This window comes from Gopherus flavomarginatus, chromosome 2 (assembly GCF_025201925.1).
Source record: "Gopherus flavomarginatus isolate rGopFla2 chromosome 2, rGopFla2.mat.asm, whole genome shotgun sequence".
Lineage (NCBI taxonomy): Eukaryota > Metazoa > Chordata > Testudines > Testudinidae > Gopherus > Gopherus flavomarginatus.
In genome coordinates, this window is record NC_066618.1 from 235,198,925 (window position 1) to 235,218,015 (window position 19,091).

Below are 19,091 nucleotides of genomic sequence, written 5' to 3' on the forward strand. Positions count from 1 at the left end.
CAAGGCAAAGGCAAAATTCTGTTCCTCTTGCTTCATTGACTTACATTGACTTACACCAGCAGTTCTCAAACTTCATTGCACTGGGACACCCTTCTGACAACAAAAATTACTACGCGACCCCAGCAGGAGGGGACCGAAGCCTGAGACCACCCGAGCCCTGCCATCCCAGGTGAGGGGACCAAAGTCAAAGCCCAAGCCCTACCATCCCAGGCAGGGGCAGGGGAGCAAAGCATAACACATGGAACATAAGCACACGTGAAGGGTTTGATTGTGCTTATAGGCACAGCCATGCAGAATTGCATCACCTGTGTGGAAGCAGTACACCAATACTTCCCAGAGCTTCTTGGAGAACAGAGGTGTATATGTACTGTGCCTCCCATTGGGGTACATTTACACAGCCCCGTGGAGATATAATTCTCAGTGCACCTAAAAATAGCAGTGTGGCAGCTTGGGCTAGCCATGTGAGTATGTACCCCAAGGGTCAGGTGGAACTGTACTTGGGCAGCTAGACCAAGCTTCTGCCCATACCCCGTGGCCACACTGCTATTTTTAGGTGCTAGCTTGAGCAGAGCTAGTGTGTGTATATCTACCCATGCTGGGAATTACACCTCCCAGCTGCCATGTAGACATGCCCTATGTGAATTCCCTTCCACAGCCAGACAGTTCTGTTGCTAGCATGGAGGATTTGGAGTAGTGCCATGACTCCACCTCATCCCAGCCTCCTTTGCTGCAGTTTGTGCCCCAGAAAGCACAATAAAGAAGACAACTCTGTCCTCAGGAGAGCGCAGGGGTTTGTGGCAGGCTTTTGCACAGCACAGGGGACAAAAAAAGTAACAGAGAGAAGGCTTCTTCTGCAGTTATACTCCTCCTCAGCTCTGCACACCGATGCAGGGTCAGCCCGAGTCTAGCCATAAAGTTATTTTCCTCAAGGCCCTGTTTACACCAGATGTAATACCCTTTATCGACGACAAGAGTCAGCAATAGGGACAACGATGAGTCAGTGATGAGCACAGCTGAGCTACCAATGTAGTTGAGGACAAACTGGGTTCAGCGCCATTTCAGCTAAGGCCAAACTCTGGCCAGAAGGGCAGTTGGGGAATGAGGTTCTGGCAGCAATACCCAGCCCTCACTTGACACCAGTTCTGAAAGTCATATCCAGTAATGAAATCTGTAACAAGAACAAGTGGGAGAGGATACTGTATTGACCCATACCCTGAGCTGAAGTTTTACATTGTTCAGAATGGGTGAAAAGTGGCAGAGCTGTCCTTTTTACCTATAAATATATTATGTCAAATTGTTGTTGTAAGAAAGAGTTAAATAAATTATGTAAAATGAGTTTCTTGAAAGTAAAAGAATGGTTGATCAGGGGTTTTAGTCTCCTTAATGAGGTTAAATTTTTTGAGTAACAGATCAAAATGATTAGATTAGAGTAGGCGTTCAAGTATGAACAAGTGGAAATTTGTGTAGATTGGTCTAGTCTCATGGGTCAAGGGTGCAATGCACCTTGAATATTTCTGTTCTAGGAAGGACTTAGTGGCTTATTCAAAAAGGGGTCAGAGAGAGATCAGGGCATCATTATCATCATCACATCAGCCAGCATCATCTCTACCACCACTACAACAGGCTAGGATTAAGGGCTTTTCCATTACGCTGTTGATCTTTTTCTTCCTGATCCTGAAATACATTCCAAACAAACCAGATAAGGGGAGAGAATCAGACATTTCTCTGTAGCTGCATCAGTTTCAGAGGTCCTCCCTTGTGTGTCTGTCTTTACCCCTACTTTATTCCTCCTATCTCCTTTCCAAATGTTTTTGTCTTCTATCTAGTAAGAATCAAGTTGAGGCAACTAGGACAAACCAACCCTTGCAACACTTTGTTGCGATCAGATTGGAAGCGATACATGATTCTCCAGCAGCCCAGTTTCTGTAAAAATATGCAGGGATTCAAAATGATTAAGAGTGCATTCATGAACGATGCCATCTTCCAGCAACTAAACTTCAATAATCAAGGTGTGCAAGATCAATTTATATCTTGTTATGTTTCATAACAGAGAAATTAGAATAAAAACATGAAATACCCTTGCTGGAAGATTGCACCATAACACTACTTTATTTCTTACAATTCAGAACACACAAGAACTTCAACACAGAAACAAAGCAGTCTTCTCCCTAAAACACGGAGGCGCACCACTCACTGCTCCTTACTCTAGGCTGGCTGTATACAAGCTGACTCTGATAGCATGCTTTCCTACAGAGCCTTTTAGTCTGCAAGCAGGACCAGGAACCTCCTTCCATAGGTGCCAACCTTTCCCGGCACTGGAGGGTGTTTACCCCCTTCCCCTGGCCCTGCCCCAACTCCACCCTTGCCCCGCCCCATTCCAACCCCTTCCCCAAAGTCTCTGCTCCAACTCCACCCCCCTCCCTGTCCCATTGGACCCCTTCCCAAAATCCCCACCCCAGCGCCACCTCTTCCCCGAGCACACCGCGTTCTCCCTCCTCCCCATCCCTCTCAGGGAGCCGCAACATGCTCAGGGGAGGAGACAAAGGTAAGCCGGGGCGGGGAGCTACTGGTGGGTGCAGAGCACCCACCAATTTTTCCCCATGGGTGCTCCAGCCCTGGAGCACCCACGAAGTTGGCCCCTATGCCCCCTTCCCCTTAAAGTGATAGCTTGCAGTTCCAAACACAGTCCTCAATACACTACATATGCTATGTTCAGTTCTAGGAATCTCTGAACCAGAAAGTTACTGTCATAAACAGATAAGTAAGAGTTAATAGAACAGAAGTGCTTCATATCTCTTTGCCTGGAAAGGGTTAACAAGAACAGTGAGCCTGGCTGTCACCTGACCAGAGGACCAATCAGAGGACAGGATACTTTCAAATCTTGAGAGAGGGAAGTTTTTGTGCTGTGCTGTTAGTTTTGGTGGTTGTTCACTCTGGGGGCACAGAGGGATCAGACGTGCAACCAGGTTTCTCTCCAATCTTCCTGATACCGGTTCTTATAGATTAAAAATAGTGAGTACTAGGTAGATAAAGCGAGTTAGGTTTATGGTTGTTTTCTTTATTTGCAAATGTGTATTTGGTTGGAAGCAGTTCAAATTGGTATTTTGCTGAAAAGATTTTAATTTGTACTTGTATACTTAGGCTGGGAGGGTGTTCCCAGTGTCTATAGCTGAAAGACCCTGTAACATATTCCATTTTTTTTAAATTTACAAAGATAATTTTTACTGTTTTTTCTTTCTTTAATTAAAAACTTTTCTTGTTTAAGAACCTGATTTTTTTTTATTCTGGTGAGACCCCAGGGGACTGGGTCTGGATTCACCAGGGAATTGGTGGGGAGAAAGGAGGGAAGGGGGGAGAGAGAGGCTGATTTCTCTCTGTGTCAGGATTACTTTCTCTCTCAGGAAGAGTCTGGGAGGGGGAAAGAGAAGGAGGGGGGAAGGTGCATTTTCCTCTCTGTTTTAAGATTCAAGGAGTTTGAATCACAGTGATCTTCCAGGGTAACCCAGGGAGGGGAAGGCTGGGAGAGGCAACGGTGAAGGAAAGGGTTTACTTTCCTTGTGTTAAGATCCGGAGGGACTGGGTCTTGGTGGTCCCCGGGCAAGGTTTTGGGGGGACCAGAGTGTACCAGGCACAGGAATTCCTGGTTGGTGGCAGCGCTACGGGTACTAAGCTGGTAATTGAGCTTAGAGGAATTCATGCTGGTACCCATCTTTTGGACGCTAAGGTTCAGAGTGGGGAATTGTACCATGACAGATACCAACAAGATGGAGGGCTGTATGGATCCATGAAGGGCTTAAAGTGCTCCTTTGGGCACAGTCAGTCCCAAGCTGGTGAACCTATAAGGAAGTATTTCTTCACATAATGCACAGCCAACCTGTGGAACTCCTTGCCAGATGATGTTGTGAAGGTCATGACTGTAAGAGGATTCAAAAAAGAACTAGATAAATTCATGGAGGATAGGTCCATCAATGGCTATTAGCTAGGATGGGCAGGGATTGTGTCCCTAGCCTCTCTTTGACAGAAGCTGGGAATGGGCGACAGGGGATGGATCACTGAATGATTATCTGTTCTGTTTATTCCCTCTGGGGCACCTGGCATTGGCCACTGTCAGAAGATAGGATACTGGGCTAGATGGACCTTTGGTCTGACCCAGTATGGCCATTCTTATGTTCTTGTCAAGCCTGGAGAAAGGCAGGTCCCTGCTCAGTTTGGGGTGGCACTCTGCAGGATCAGGGCTGTAATTCGGAGCCCCTTAGCCCCAGGAAGAAGGGGTTTGGTGACTGGCATAACCACTTGAGAGGCTTAGCCACCCAGGCCCTGTCAGAAGGGAGAGGTACTGGTTCTTTTCTCTTTTTTTCCTTTGCTTTCCAAAGGCCCTAGAATCTGCTTTTTGTGGACTGCAGAAGCATCCTGACTTTTTCATTTGGACTACTTTACCTATCCCCCTGTAAGGGGGCAGATGCCTAAGCAATACAACCTGAAGGTTGTGCTCTGGACTCTGGGATAACCCTGTATCAATGCTATGGTCCAGCGAGGGATCTCTGAGACAGAAATGGTTCCAATCATTTCCCCAAAGGGGTGCCAGAGAAGTATAACCTACTACAGAGGGAATTGAGGGAAGAACAGTACAAATCGTGAAGAAGTTTGAGGAAGTGGCTCTGAGGAAAGAGTAAAAGAACTCTGTATGTTTTGCTTGTCCAGATAAAGACTCCTGTTGGAAAATAGACTGATGTGGGTGTGTCAGTCTGTAGCCTATGTTCACCCCTTTTACAGGACTATGATAAACTTCATTCAAGGTATGTCTTGTGAGGTATCATTTGAAAACTCATAATTTGCTGACCATTATTGTCCTGGTAAAATATATGTGGCAACATTGTCTATAAAGCTATAAGGTTTTACTATACGATATTATTAAGAAATGTTCCAAGTCTGGGGAGCATTCACAAAGCAGTGCCCCAGAGACAAAAGGCTAGCTGATACCTCAAACAGGTGTGAACAAAATCTAATGGACCATCACCTATGCCCATTCTTTGGCAGGAAAGAGGGTGTGGGTGGAACATCTACAACTTGACAAAGAAACAGCTTGGGGTTCCCATCCACACAGACTTTCTTTCTCCTGAACCACACCTTCAGATGATTCTCAGAGGAGAAAAAACTATAAGACGGGCGAGCAGATGCCCCAAATTATCTCTCTCCTTCTCTCTACCCATGGCATTGACAACACTTGAGGAACAAAGGAAGCAGCATTGGATTGGGGGAGGGATCCTGACTGAAAGAAATTCAGACAGTAAAACTGCTGAAACATGTGGTGAGAGAGACATTTGCTTTGCATTCACTTAGCTTTTTAAGTTAGGCATTAGTTGTGTTTTATTTTTATTTTCTTTAACAAGTTCTGACTTTTATGACTCATTACTTGTAGTCACTTAAAATCTATCCTTCTGTAATTAATAAACTTGTTTTATTGTTTTATTTAAACCAGTGTGTTTGTATTAAAGTATTTGGGAAACTCCATTTGGGATAACAGGATTTCTCCATATAATTTCTTATTAATAAAATGAGAGAATTTATATGACCTTGTATTGTCCAGGAAATAACTGGGCAGTACAAGAAGTACATTTCTGGGGACTGAGAATTTGCTGGCATTACCCTGCAGTGTAATTCAAGAGTGGCTGGCTATAGTACTCACATTCTATAACTGGAAGTAACTTACATGCTGGAGGCTGTGGGTGAGCATATCAGGAACGGTAGCTATCACAGCAAGGCAGTGTAAAAGATACCCCAGGTTGGAGAACTGAGGGGACACAGCTGTTCATCAGTCCACATTGTAACCTGGGTAATGCCACAGTGGGATATTGAGTACGGTTCTAGGGTACCACAAAAAGCCTTTGGATTTACTCCTACACCATTATTCCATTTCTCTAGCTCAATCAGAATTTATGGCCTTAATGCAGGAATTCTGGGTGAAATACTATAACCTGTGTTCTGCAGCAGGTCAGTCTAAATCATAATGGTCTTTTTGGCCTTAAATCTATGAATCACCATTTACATCAAACAATAGAATATACTAGATAAACCCGTAAACTCAGTGGCTTTCTCCAGTTCTGGTACTATAGTGGGTGTGAAAGTTCAGTGATTGTGATCTTTTGTTAGTATCCTGAGTCTTGGTCCTGAAAAGTAGTGAGCACCCTCAGCTGTCACTGACTTCAGTGGGGGTTGAGGGTGCTCATCATCCCACAGGATAGATTGGTAAACATTGGCCTTCTGGTGAACAAACAATTCTGAAAAGGTTTACATTTTAATTTTATCAAGGGCAAACACAGAAAAAATATAGTAGGGAGGAAAGAGTTTATTGTATGGCATGATTCATGCTTATTTGCGAAGCAACTGTACACTGCACATCTGGACTTTAAAAGTATTTCAGTACATGTATACTATCTTTTAAAATTCATGAAGGATTTTCTCCTCCTGCTGTGTTTAATTGCAAATCAAATGTTGGTGTCAAAATATGGTTGGTTCCACATTTTCATAATAAAATTTAAATATATTAGAGAAACAATGTGGGTGATGCAATATATGTTATTGGACCAACTTCTGTTTGTAAAAGAGACAAGTTTTTGAGCTTACACAGCACTCTTTTTCAGGTCTGGGAAATACTCAGTGTCACAGCTAAATACAAGATGAAGGAGATTATTTAGCATACGAGTTAATACATATTTCAAGGGAGCATTTAAAGTGAAGTGGCCAGGGTTTTTTTTTTCCTTTCCCCCTATGACTGGAAAGGTGTTAACTGGTGTTACGTTTCCCAGACCTGAAGAAGAACTTGGTGTGGCTTGAAAGCTTGTCTTTCTCTCACCAAGAGCAGTTGGTCCAATAACAGATATTATCTCACCCACCTTGTCTTTCTAATATCCTGGGACCAACACAGCTACAACAGCACTGCATCATTCTGATATATGGCACTATAAGTCCCAGTCTTTTTTAAAATTAAAATTAATGAGATATAAATTTTGGAGCTTGTCCCCAAGAGTTGGTGGAGTCATTTATCTACATTTCTGAGATGCACTGGAGGTTGGTTGCCTCCTCTGAGACTAGATTGTGGATAGTGATGATTTTATGTAGCTTTGTGCCATTTTCAGTCTGGCCGGTGCTTTAAAATGTGCACCACATTGTACCAAATAATACAATATTTGCATTCCCTTTATTTAACTCAGAAGGCTTAAAATGTTCTAAAAAGTACATTTTCCACAAGCTGTATATTTTAATTAGCTATTCTTCAGTCACTGACAGGTAACAGTATGTCCTCCCCTCTGACTACAGCAGAATTATTTCTAAGACTGGTTGATTTTAGTGCTTGATTAAATGACCCATAAAGTCTTTTTTATTTTTGTTTTACTCTCTTCCATGTTATTTCCCCAGAAATTTCAGTGAAAGAAAAAATAATGGATCAGAAAAGAAACAGACCACACCACAAGATCCACACTTGGCTGCATTTATTTACGTCAAATTAGTCAACAAGTTTAACTTGATTTCTGACCAACCTTAATATTTTCAGCATGAAGACAGCAATTATATATGAAGTAGACAGACAGGCTAGTACACTTTTGTCCAAAAGGAGCCAAAAGTGACTGTCGTAAACATTTGATTGCATTACTCTTTCACTGCAGTATGTATTGTGCATCATTACATTGCCTCCTCAGAAACTGCAGTTATTTGATAATCAAAAGATCAAAGTCCATGAAATACAAGGGTGTTATTTCTCTTCCTGATTTTATTTTTCATGCAGATTATATGGTTTTGCTTCTTTATTGCCATCAAAAGGAAATTAGTTTAGACACCATTTTCCTGACTCAAAATAGTTGGTCATAGTGACACCATCATTGCCAGTATAAAGGTCTCCATTGTCTTAGTCGTGAAAGTGGTAATAGAAGATGTGTTGTGCTGAAGGTTCCTTATTCATTATTAACCATGCATGTGATTATCAGTAGTTTCTTTTTCTTTCATCGTAATGGAATCATAGGGTTAGAAGGGACCGTGTGACGTTATGAGTGTGATATAATATCTCATTGAAAGATGACAGCCAAAAAGAGTTAGTTAACTCACAGACTGACCTGACCCACAGCCGAACTTTAGAAACTGGTTAGGAAGATATGTAAATGAATAGAGTTTTGAAATGCAAGTCTGCATTGTTAGAGGTAGAAGAGTAGGTGTTTGCTCAGGTCTTGTGATGTAAGCAAACAAGTCTTGTCTATTGCTATAGCTTTAATTCAAAGATCAAAAAAGGAATATTAACATTTATGATGATACTTGAGTGAAATAGTATTATTGTCTATATGTCTCTTTGAACGTTATGGTAACCTGTATCTGAACTGTTTATTGGATAAATTACCCTGTGCTAATTGCCCGGATGTTTGGGAGAAGGAGTTAAGCGCATTGTTTACTCAGGCCAAAAGGCTGCTGGAAACCTGTAAGAACCCTGGGACACAATTCTACTTCATCTCAGATATGCTTTGGGTTTCAAGAAGGGGAAACCTTAAGCCATAAGGATTGAGATCCCCAGTCGCTGACTGGAGTCACCCTGAATATGGACATTGGACTATAACCTATGGACTATTTCTAAAAGGACTTTTGGCAACTACAAGCTCATCTCTACTATGTATCTGAACCTCAAGAATTGAATTCAAGTCTGTATGTATATTGATCTTTTAACCAACTCTCTCTCTTTCTTTTAAAATACATTTTAGCTTAGTTAATAAGAATTGGCTAATAGTGTGTATTTTGGGTAAGAGCTAAATTATAATTGGACCTGGGTATGTGGCTGATCCTTTGGGATTGGAAGAACCTTTTCTTTTATATGGTGAGATAAGATTTTCAGTAATCATCTTCATATTCAACAGGTGTGTCTGGATGGAGGCCTGAGGCTGGGTACTTTAAGGGGACTGCGTTGTTTGGACTTCTGAGAAACCAGTGAGGTACAACAGAAGCTGTTTTGTGCCGGCTTGGTAAACCTAAGTATTGGAATATCCACCAGCTTTTGGGGTTTGTCTGCCCCATTTTGTTTTTGCAGTTCACCCTAATTGAGTGACCTCAGCATGCTCCCACGGGCAGCACCGTCACCAGACCACAGGGGTCATCTAGTATAAATCAGAAGTGTCAATCTTAAGCCTGGACCCAGTAAGACTAACAGATTTGAAGTGGCTGTTTTTATAACACTGTGAGTCAAAGTCTGAAAACCTTATTCATGATGAGTAATGAGTAATTTCTTTTTTGAGTGGAGTAGGGTCCAACTCAACATGAGTAAGGGTGGCTGAATCTGGCCTCTTTTGTTAATTAGTTTTTCTCTTGATAACATTTAGCAATTTCAGTTTTCTAGTGACTCTGAGACATGGGCTCCAAACTTTAGGGGCTAGATCCTCAGCTGGTGTAAATCAGTGTAGTGTTATTGATTTCCACAGAACATTGCTGATTTACATGAATTAAGGATCTAGTCACAGGTTTTTAGCTTTTAGGTGACCCTATCCAATCTGGAGTGCACTCTTTTGTTGAGTCCAAGAGAGCTATTACTTCTATTTTAAAGCTATACTTGAGGCAATTGTTTTCTGTATTTTGGTCACAGACATTATATAGTTTGTGTGTTTAATTAATTTATAAGAACACAATAAATTGAGCTGCTAAACAAAAATGTGTCCTATTGTGTGCTGGGGCAGGGAATCTCCCATTGAAAAATGAACTATTGCTACTAAGTTTTAAACTCTAAATGCAAATTTTTTTAAAGTTATTTTTCTGCCCCTGCTGATAAAAAATTATTATAATACTGTTAAAAATAAGGCCCCAGTCCTAGTTTCATTGAAATAAATGGAAGCAAAACTTCCTTGACTTCAGTTTTCATAGTCAGGCCCTATACTTGTAGCATTCATGGGCTATGACCTTCTTGTGATAAGACATTCTGCTGAATCCATCATAGTGGTTTACTGATAAATGGAAAGTGATGTTCCAAGCCCCAGTTGTATTACACTATAAGTGAGATAGTTAAATATAAATGCATAAGAAGATGGTAATCTAAAACTACAACACTTGTCAGCATGCATTAACCAAATTAGTCGTGTTAAGTATGATGTTGAAAAGAAGTGTCTTATTTCAAGAATGTATTCGCTTTATTCCTGATTAGATAAAAACATGACATGAATGATTAAAAAAACAACACACTCTGAACCATGAATACACGATGGCAAAATCTGAAATTATTTTGTTAATAAAATAGTATTTGTGGTGGAACAAGGAATGGGCAAAGTAAAAGCAAGGGCAGAATTGACAAACATTAGGCAAAATAGGTTTTTTTATTTTATGTACTTATTTGGGTGAATATGCCGCAGGAAAAAAATGAACAAAAACAAAACAAGCTCAAACTAATTTTACTATCGATTATTAGTAATATTAATCATGTTTGTTCGAGTGGTACGTAGGGGCCAACAAGTACATGGTCCCATTGTGCTAGGCACCGTATAAATATACAAATCTAAACAGATAGCATGGACAAAGGATAGTAGAAAGAGCTGTTACACACAAGCAGAGTGAACAATGTGATGGTGGCAAATATGCCACTAGTTCCACAATTTAGGGGAATAAGGTTAGTTGGGAGGGGATATGCTGAATGGAAATACAAGAGCAGGGATTGGAGCTATTGAAGGGAGGGGGAAATAAAGGAAGGAGGAGGCTATGAAGGACAGGTGTCAGGGGGGCTGAGGTGAAGAGTCTGAGAGAAAGTGCAGGATGCAATAGGTTTGATAGCAATTTCTCTAGTTAGATTCAAACAGTATTAACAAGTAGTAATGTCCCACTAAACACGTAGCTTCCTTTCCTCCCCTCTCCCAGTGACCAGGGTAATCAGTGTTGCTGGGGCAATGATTTCATGACCGAGGTGTCCCTGTGTTCATAACTGATCCTTGAGACTGATAACAATTGTCACAAATTAAAGCAGCCTGAAGGTGCTGGGCAACTCAATGCAGAGTGGCCCAGCCATCTTTGAAGACCTCTATGTATATAGCTCCTATCAGTGTAGTATCTAAGTACTGAATAACATTAGTGTCACTGTCATTGCTGCTCTTCTCCTTCACAACGAATTGCCATTTAAATTCTGATAATTCCATCTCTAGCTAAGAATAGAATAAGACCAGAAAATAGCATGACACTAACACAGGCCCGGGTTGAGTTAGCGTTATTTCCGGTGCTATTACAGCTTTAAGATTAAAATCTTATACTATTCCTCACATAGTACACTGCTTTTATACTTACATATGTTACAAGAGCCTGCTCTGCTGATTGTCACAGCCAAACAGTGTTAGCTAATGAATTATTCCAAGTGAATTAACAGACTGAAGGGGTCCTCTACCTGTCTAATGCTTACAGAGCAATATGTGAAAACAAACATTCATTGAAGTAGACCGTATTTGAAGTGCCCCCATCTCTGAGTGCCACTGCAGGCCTCTCAGTGTGTTTGTTAATTGGGTGAGTGGTCAAGTGATCACAGTTATTCGTAACCACTGAAAAGGGTGCTTCAGCATGAAGCACCTGACCCAGATCACTTGAAGCCAATGGGAATCTTTCCATTGGCTTCACTGGGCTTTAGGTCTATTGCCAATTGTCTCAGAGACAGAGGCTCCTTTGAAATGTAACGAGCAGAATGAAGACTTTTCTGTGAGGTGAAAATGTTTGGTTTTTGGTTATCCAGAAAATTCCCAAACTACTGAACTCTGGGGTCATGTGTGAACTTTACCACCAACACCAGCCCTCCACTTCGGAGTATACCTACATGGGGAAACTTGTGTTTTTCTGCACTAGTGCAGCTTCCCCAGGCTACCGATCATAAAGCTGTTTGGCAGAAAGGGAGCAGGCAATTTAACTACTGTGTCGCTTAACTCTGCAATACAACTATATAAATGCCTGTGGCATCTACACTATAGCTGTCATTGGTAGCACTGTTGGAATTCCACTTGCTGCCATGTAAACAATATCAGTCAGACTCCAAAATCACTCCCAGTTAGGTGAGGCAACAGAGATGTGACACCCAAACTGTTCAATTCTCAACACACTGGAGACCCCCACATATAACTGCAGCATGCAGCTGTAATTTGCTCCTGTCTTTTATGGGAGGATTCCACTATGGTCCCTTCTAATTGCAGAATATGTTGAGCTCTTTTAATGTGGTTTTATTTTTCACATCAAACACTGTGTTAGTTTGTCCAGCACTCAGAAGGAAGCTTACATCATCATGCATGGAAAAAGAGGTGGAAATTTTTATTTGGATATAGGGTTCAGCTATGAGCTTACTACATGTTGCTAAGATATTAACTTCCAAGTTATGCATCTCTCTTACAATCATATAACACATCAATTTGATTTGTGAGAATACCACCAACTTCACATACTTTGAGAGCTTCATGACACCCTGAAGCTGATCCTGGGATCGTTTTAAAAAAAACAACTTATTGGGATGCTGCTGCCCTCATTGACTCTGGGAGAGCAGAGTGCATGGTTTCACCCTGCATTACTGAAGGTAGCTAAGTCTTGGAGGTATTTACCACTAGGAAGCACAAACGGTGTTTGCGCCACTTCACCCTTTGTGGTAAAGTAGACTATGCTGATATCTTCTGACACTACAAACCCATTGTGACAGGGCAGTCTGCTCCTTTAATACTCCAGGGGTCCAGGAAGCAGCCAGCTCTGTTCAGGAGAGGCAGGTATTGGGAATCATCCAACCTACCTGGAGAGCATTCAGTGATAGGGTCTGATGATTCTCAGGTAGGGGATATAAATGAGGACCCCAGACCCATGAGAGGGTGTCACTGTGCCTCAGTGGGTCACAGCTGAGGATGCCAAATTCAAGACAAACTGCTGAGAAATATGGCAGACACACCCCAGACTGGTGGTTATTCAACCATTAGATATACCAAGCCCGCAAAAAAATAAACTTCTGTCTCACCACACTGGTTAACAAGAAGTTAAGAATGCAGTCTCCTTAAGCATTCCTGCACTCATTTTACCACCCAGACACTAAACTTTATGATGAGTGGTTATTGAAAACCAATTTAATCAAACAAAAGGTCCTTCTAACCCAGCCCACGAGATCAGCCACACAGCAAGGTCAATATATAACTCAGATCTTACCCAATAATCACGCTGTTGCCAATCCTTTAGTAGCTAATATCTAAAGGTTTATTTATATGAGAAAAGAAAGAGGAGAGAGTTAAAATGGTCAAAGGAATCAAATACATACAACCACTGCAAAGTTCTTGAATCAGGTTTGTAGCAGTGATGTTATAAACTGCTGGCTTCTCAAGTGTCTGGTAACTTCCAAAAAACTGGATGGTCCTCAGTGCATTGATTGAAATGCTCCTTTTAGTGTAAGTGCATAGTTCAGAGATCAGAGCAGGAAAGAGGCAAAATGGAGATGGTCCTTTGTATCTTCTCCCATGTAAAGGGACTGCTCTCAGACTAATTTGTGGAAAATTATAGGCAAAAGATGGAGTCCAGGTCACATGAGAAAGTCACATACCCTTGCATATTTTGATGACGCATAGGAGCAGCCAATACTCATATTATGGCTAAAGCATCCACAGGAAAGCTCACTGGACAGGGACAAGCTTGGCCCACTGTATTCTTTAATAGGCCATCAACTTGAATGGTCCATTCACAATGTGCTGGCTAGACCAGATGTAAACTACCTTGTGGGTGTTGTCCTAGGAGCAAACACATTTGAAATACTGGTACATAGTCAATATCCATAACTTTAGATACAAAGATGATACCGTGACATCCTGATACTCACTTATTCACCACTGTCATATAATTAGGATATGTTTTGCACAAAGTATGCCTTGTGAGGTATCATTCGAAAAGTCTTGATCTGCTAGACATTAATATCTCATTGGATTGTATGTGCTATCATCATATGTGAAGGTATGAAGTTTGGCTATGTATGTGTTACTGAAACATGGTGTGAAGGTTGAGAACAGCTACAACAGTAGAAAGGCCTAACAATGTTAATAGCTTATTAAGGCGATGCACAAAGATTACTCCAGGAACTGTATACAATAGAAACCTCTCAGAAACCAGTGTGTGTTTGACTAAGGTGTCTGGGGAAAATCTCATCTTGGTTATGACAACTGTACATGGTCCTCTTCACATTGAGGAAGAGGCAGATCAGGTATTAAACCCATATACTGGCCAGATTTGACCAGGGCAGGACAATACTGCTCTGGGGTCCTAGGCTGGGAGACTGATGGTTAGACAGCCTGCATGTAACTGCAGCTGGGTGTGTCCCTACCTGTGTGAAGGCTGGTGAAAGTACAGGCTGGAGGGCTTTGCAGCTTGTCACAGCAGCACAGTGTGAGAGAGAGGCTCAGTGGTTCCAGGTGGCAACCCAGGGGAAACTTGTCAGAGATACATGCCTGCAAACAGGATAATCATATTTGTTAGATTGTAACTTTTCCATTGATATCTGCTAAGTGGTGGTCTTTTTGTGGAGCATATTAAACCTGTACTGGCTGTCTATTGATTTCCAGATTGGTTTTAAGATATTAGTTTTGATTTACTGAGCCTTAAATGGCCTGAGGCCTATATAAGAAACAGCATCTGTCCCTGTGACATACTGCTAGAGATGCAGCTAACTGAGGAGCTTGAGTTGATGCCTCATTGGAATAAGAGTGGGTGGCTGGTAGGGCATTCTCCATTAGAACTTTTGGAACTTGCTTCCTCTCCAGGTCTGTAAAAACAAAACAAAAAATCCTCCCCCCCCAAAAAAAAAAAACCCAACCCCAAGTTTTTTCAGCCCTCCAGGTACCCTGCAAGGCTCATATTTTCTTCCATGCTCATGAGGTGATGGGAGTTGGGTAGGGCTGGGTAGTGGTGGTGTTGGACTTAGGTTGTGGACATGGGTGGATTTGATTGATTTCTGTTTAATTTATCCTGTCCTTGGCTCTTTGATCTGATCTGGGGGGACTGACATGTTTGTTTATTTTGTCAAAAATTGCCTATGCCTCCCAGAGCACTGGACAGTGGCTCTGTCAAATCCAATTAAATTACATAAACAAATGTGTACACAAATTATAATTGAAATGGTTCACCGTGCTTTTATTAGGATAACTTTCTGATGCTAAAGAGGTTTTAGATTTCTTGCATGAGTGCTCATACTTGTGTAATATATTCATTTACAGGGTGTGTGTTGGACCATGAAAATAAATTGCAGAAAAAAATGTAATGTAAATGTAATGACTTTGGCTGGGTGGGTGCGTGGCTGGGTGTGTGTAAACTGAGAAGGAAAGCATGAATAGTAGCAGGTTCAGTTTGCATGATTACAAGGGAAATGCATGGCAGTCAAAATGTAGGGGCACAGGATTTGGTATACAGAATCAGATCATTAAACTACTTAGTCCAGCATCCTGCTTTAGGCAAGTACTAACACCATGTACTTCAGAGGAAGGATTAAACTACAAAACAAAACCCCAAACCCACAATGCACCAAGCAAAATCTGCTAAGATACATGTTTGAACAAAATTCTTTCCTGATCTCTGTGGGTGATCAGTTCATGCCTTGAAGCATGAAATTTGATAGGTCTTATTATCTTAACTTGCTTAGCTACAAATGGTCTTTAATGCTCATAAAATCATCCAATCCTTTAAAAAAAATCAGAAATTATATCTGATTTAATGACTTCCTGTTGAATGTAATTTTACTTCTATACTGTAAAAAGCAATATTCTCTTAATTTGTACTAAATATACTAGCTTTTAATTTCAAAGGTGACCCCTTGTGTTTATATTATAAGGAAACAGTATAAAAGAGTGACCAATCAGTTTTTATTATAAACTTCATAATTTTGAATACTTAAATTTAGGAACAAGGTGGGTGAGAGGCAATATATTTTATTAGACCAACAAAAAGATAATATCTTTTATTGGAAATATCATTTGATGGTCTAATAAAAGATATTACCTCACCCACCTTGTCTCTCTAATATTCTGGGACTGACACAGCTACAAAACTAAACTTGGGAACATCTAGTTTCTCTTTTCCCAACTAAACAATTATAGTGTATTTAATCTCTTATTATAGGGAAGTCTTTGCTCAAGCCATATTTGTTCCCCTTCTTGTTCCTTTCCTTTCAATATCTGCTTTTATTTTAAAGTGAGGCAACAAAAATTAAAAAAAAAATTTTAACTGCACTCATACCAGTTTATAATGAAGTACAGTGGGAGGGATAGCTCAGTGGTTTGAGCATTGGCTTGCTAAACCAAAGGTTGTGAGTTTAATCCTTGAGGGGACCACTTACGGATCTGGGGCAAAAATCTGTCTGGGGATTGGTCCTGCTTTGGGCAGGGGGTTGGACTAAGATGACCTCCTGAGGTCTCTCTCTTCCAACCCTGATATTCTATGATTTGATTGCTTCCTTCCCCAAAGTTAGAGGAATGAAGCCCTGCTTCTTCTGCAGGGGAAAAGCCAGGTCTCTCCAGCCTCATTTGTGTCCATTATAATGTTGTTTACCCATAGTCCCACATACTGTGTTTTGTTGAATTAGTTGGAATTTGTCTGTGTTCTGAGTGTGTAAATGATAACAGATTGTTCCTGGGACTGAACTAATGAAAAGCAAAGGAATAGTGCTCAATATGCCCTGAAGTAAGTAGATCACCCTGAGTGTACAGGCAGAGGACTCTGATTTGGGAATCAGATTCAAGTTCAAAAAGAAAGGGGAATCCATTTTATCCTAGAAACTAGGAGCTCTGCCTGAAAAAGAATGAACTTCCAAGGGTCCTATTTTGTTCTAAGCTCTCTATTTGGAATTCTGAATCCTGGGTGGAGAGATACCGTGTCAGGGGATGTAACTAGACTGGACTAGGCTGAATTTGTGTGCAGTGACTTAACAGTATCCTGACAGGTAGCAGCAGCTCAGAGCTGAGGTTCATAGGCCCAAAAAGACCAGCACAGCTGATGTTCTGTAGTGTGGACCTCTCTGGACTGAAGCAAACAGACTGAGGAGAGCAAAACCCTCAGACCTTCAGATGATCAATGAGTCTAATTCGACCTGTGGGCAGGCATTCAGGTGGGTGGTATTTGGTAACTACATTCTGGACCTCAATAAGCCAGATAATACATACTTTGAACTGTGCTGGGGCCATGCTAATACACTGACTGGGCTTTCTCCTTTTTGTGTATATATATATAGAGGCTTGTTGTTTCTCTTCTCTCCCGCCCCAAAATCTCTTTTTGGTTCCATGTTCCCTGGAAATCCTGAGTGCTTATGATTAGGGAAGAACCACCTGCAGAGATGAGCAAAGAAGTTTTATTTAAATTTCTCAGAGCTAAGGCAGGAATACAGCTCTGGATGGGGGCTCAAGCCATCATTCTATTTACGTTAGAAAAGGATCCCACACAGATTGCACCCAGCCCTTATTGCTGCCATTGGCATCTGGCAGGAGGGTTATGCTATGTATTTTGTATCTCTCTTTTATCCCACCCATGTATCCTGATTGCTTCTATAACTGCTGCTGTGTTATTGGGCTTGATTAAGTAATTTCTGTGGGAAGTTCTACGACCAGTGTTATGTAGAGATTGGATTATTATAATTGTCTTTAAAATCTATGAATTCGTGCTGGCCAGACATCTTAATTGAGTTGTATACAGTTACTCTTCTATTTCTTCCTCATGCAAATGCAGAGCGCATCAGCATATGATAGACAATGGTGCACCAGTGTACAGGGGTCACAAAAGCCCTGCAACAAATTGGGAGAATTTGCCCATTTTAGGCACTGTGTAGGGCTACTGCCCCTTTACAAGCCCAGAACTGGGGCCAGGAAGTGAGTTGGTGTAGCAAATGGCACTACAGGAATTCTAGGATGCTCAGAGCTATGGAGCAGCCTTTGGGCAACCCTCAGGAAGCTGTCATAAATTAAGAACAAAGCGAAATGCATTACTAAACTCTAACAGAAGGTAAGTCACAAACCTGAAGACCACTGTAATTGTCTCCCAGTGACATTTAAGAGCTCAAGACTGACTCACAAGAGCCCTCTGCTGTCCGTGGAACCTAGGTATTGAATAAGGACCTACAGCATTGTGCTATGATAAAAAGGGTTATGAGTGAGATCTGAATCAGCCTGTCTACAATATCAATCATATACATTACTTTAAAAGTCTACCTAGGAGAACTATGAAAGTGGGCAGAACACAATGAAAATATACTTCGCACAAAGTTATAGGTATATGCATAGAGTGGTCACACTCAAAATGTTCATTCGTTTGTGTGAGATGTTACCAGCTCTAGGTATATTCCCCATTGCATTTATAAGAAATATGTCTCAAACTGGTAAGCTTCAATATTTGTAAAACCATTTTAAATGTGGGGTGTGTGAGAGTGAAAATAAGAGGTCAAATTCTGTTCTCAGTGTATGTATGTGGCTCCAAATAGCATATCGTCCTAAGAGCCTGCTTGAAGCCCCACTGAAGTCAATGGGAATCTCTCCATTGACTTCAATGGGCTTTGGCTCAGGCACTAAATTAGATGCCATTGTTCTTTTTCTTTAGAGCTCTCAAATGTCACTGGGAGACAATTACAGTGGTCTTCAGGTTTGTGACTTACCTTCTATTAGGGTTTAGTAATGCATTTCGCTTTGTTCTTCAGCAATTTTGCACTGAAGAGTTTTAGGATCATGAAACAATTCTGATGAAGTTAGCTTTAAAAACAAAAGTCTTCCCATTGAATCATCAGATTTATGAGTCTGACATTTCAGCAAGATGTTATTTTACACATGCTCCACTTCACTGCTTTTAAGGGCTATGTGACTAATGTGCATTTGCAACCCAACCTGTTTTTTATGGGTACCTTCTTTTTCAGGCAGGCATATAATTAGAAGTAGAATTTAATGAGGATAATCAAATTCTTAAAATCAATGCTTATGTAATTTATCTGTCAAAATTATCCTTAGCTGTACTACCACACACTATTTGGGTGAGAAAGTAAAATAATGGGGTGAATAAATTATTCTATTTATGCTGTGTCTCTATATTAAATACAATACACTTCAGCTTAAATCAAAGAGCTGGGC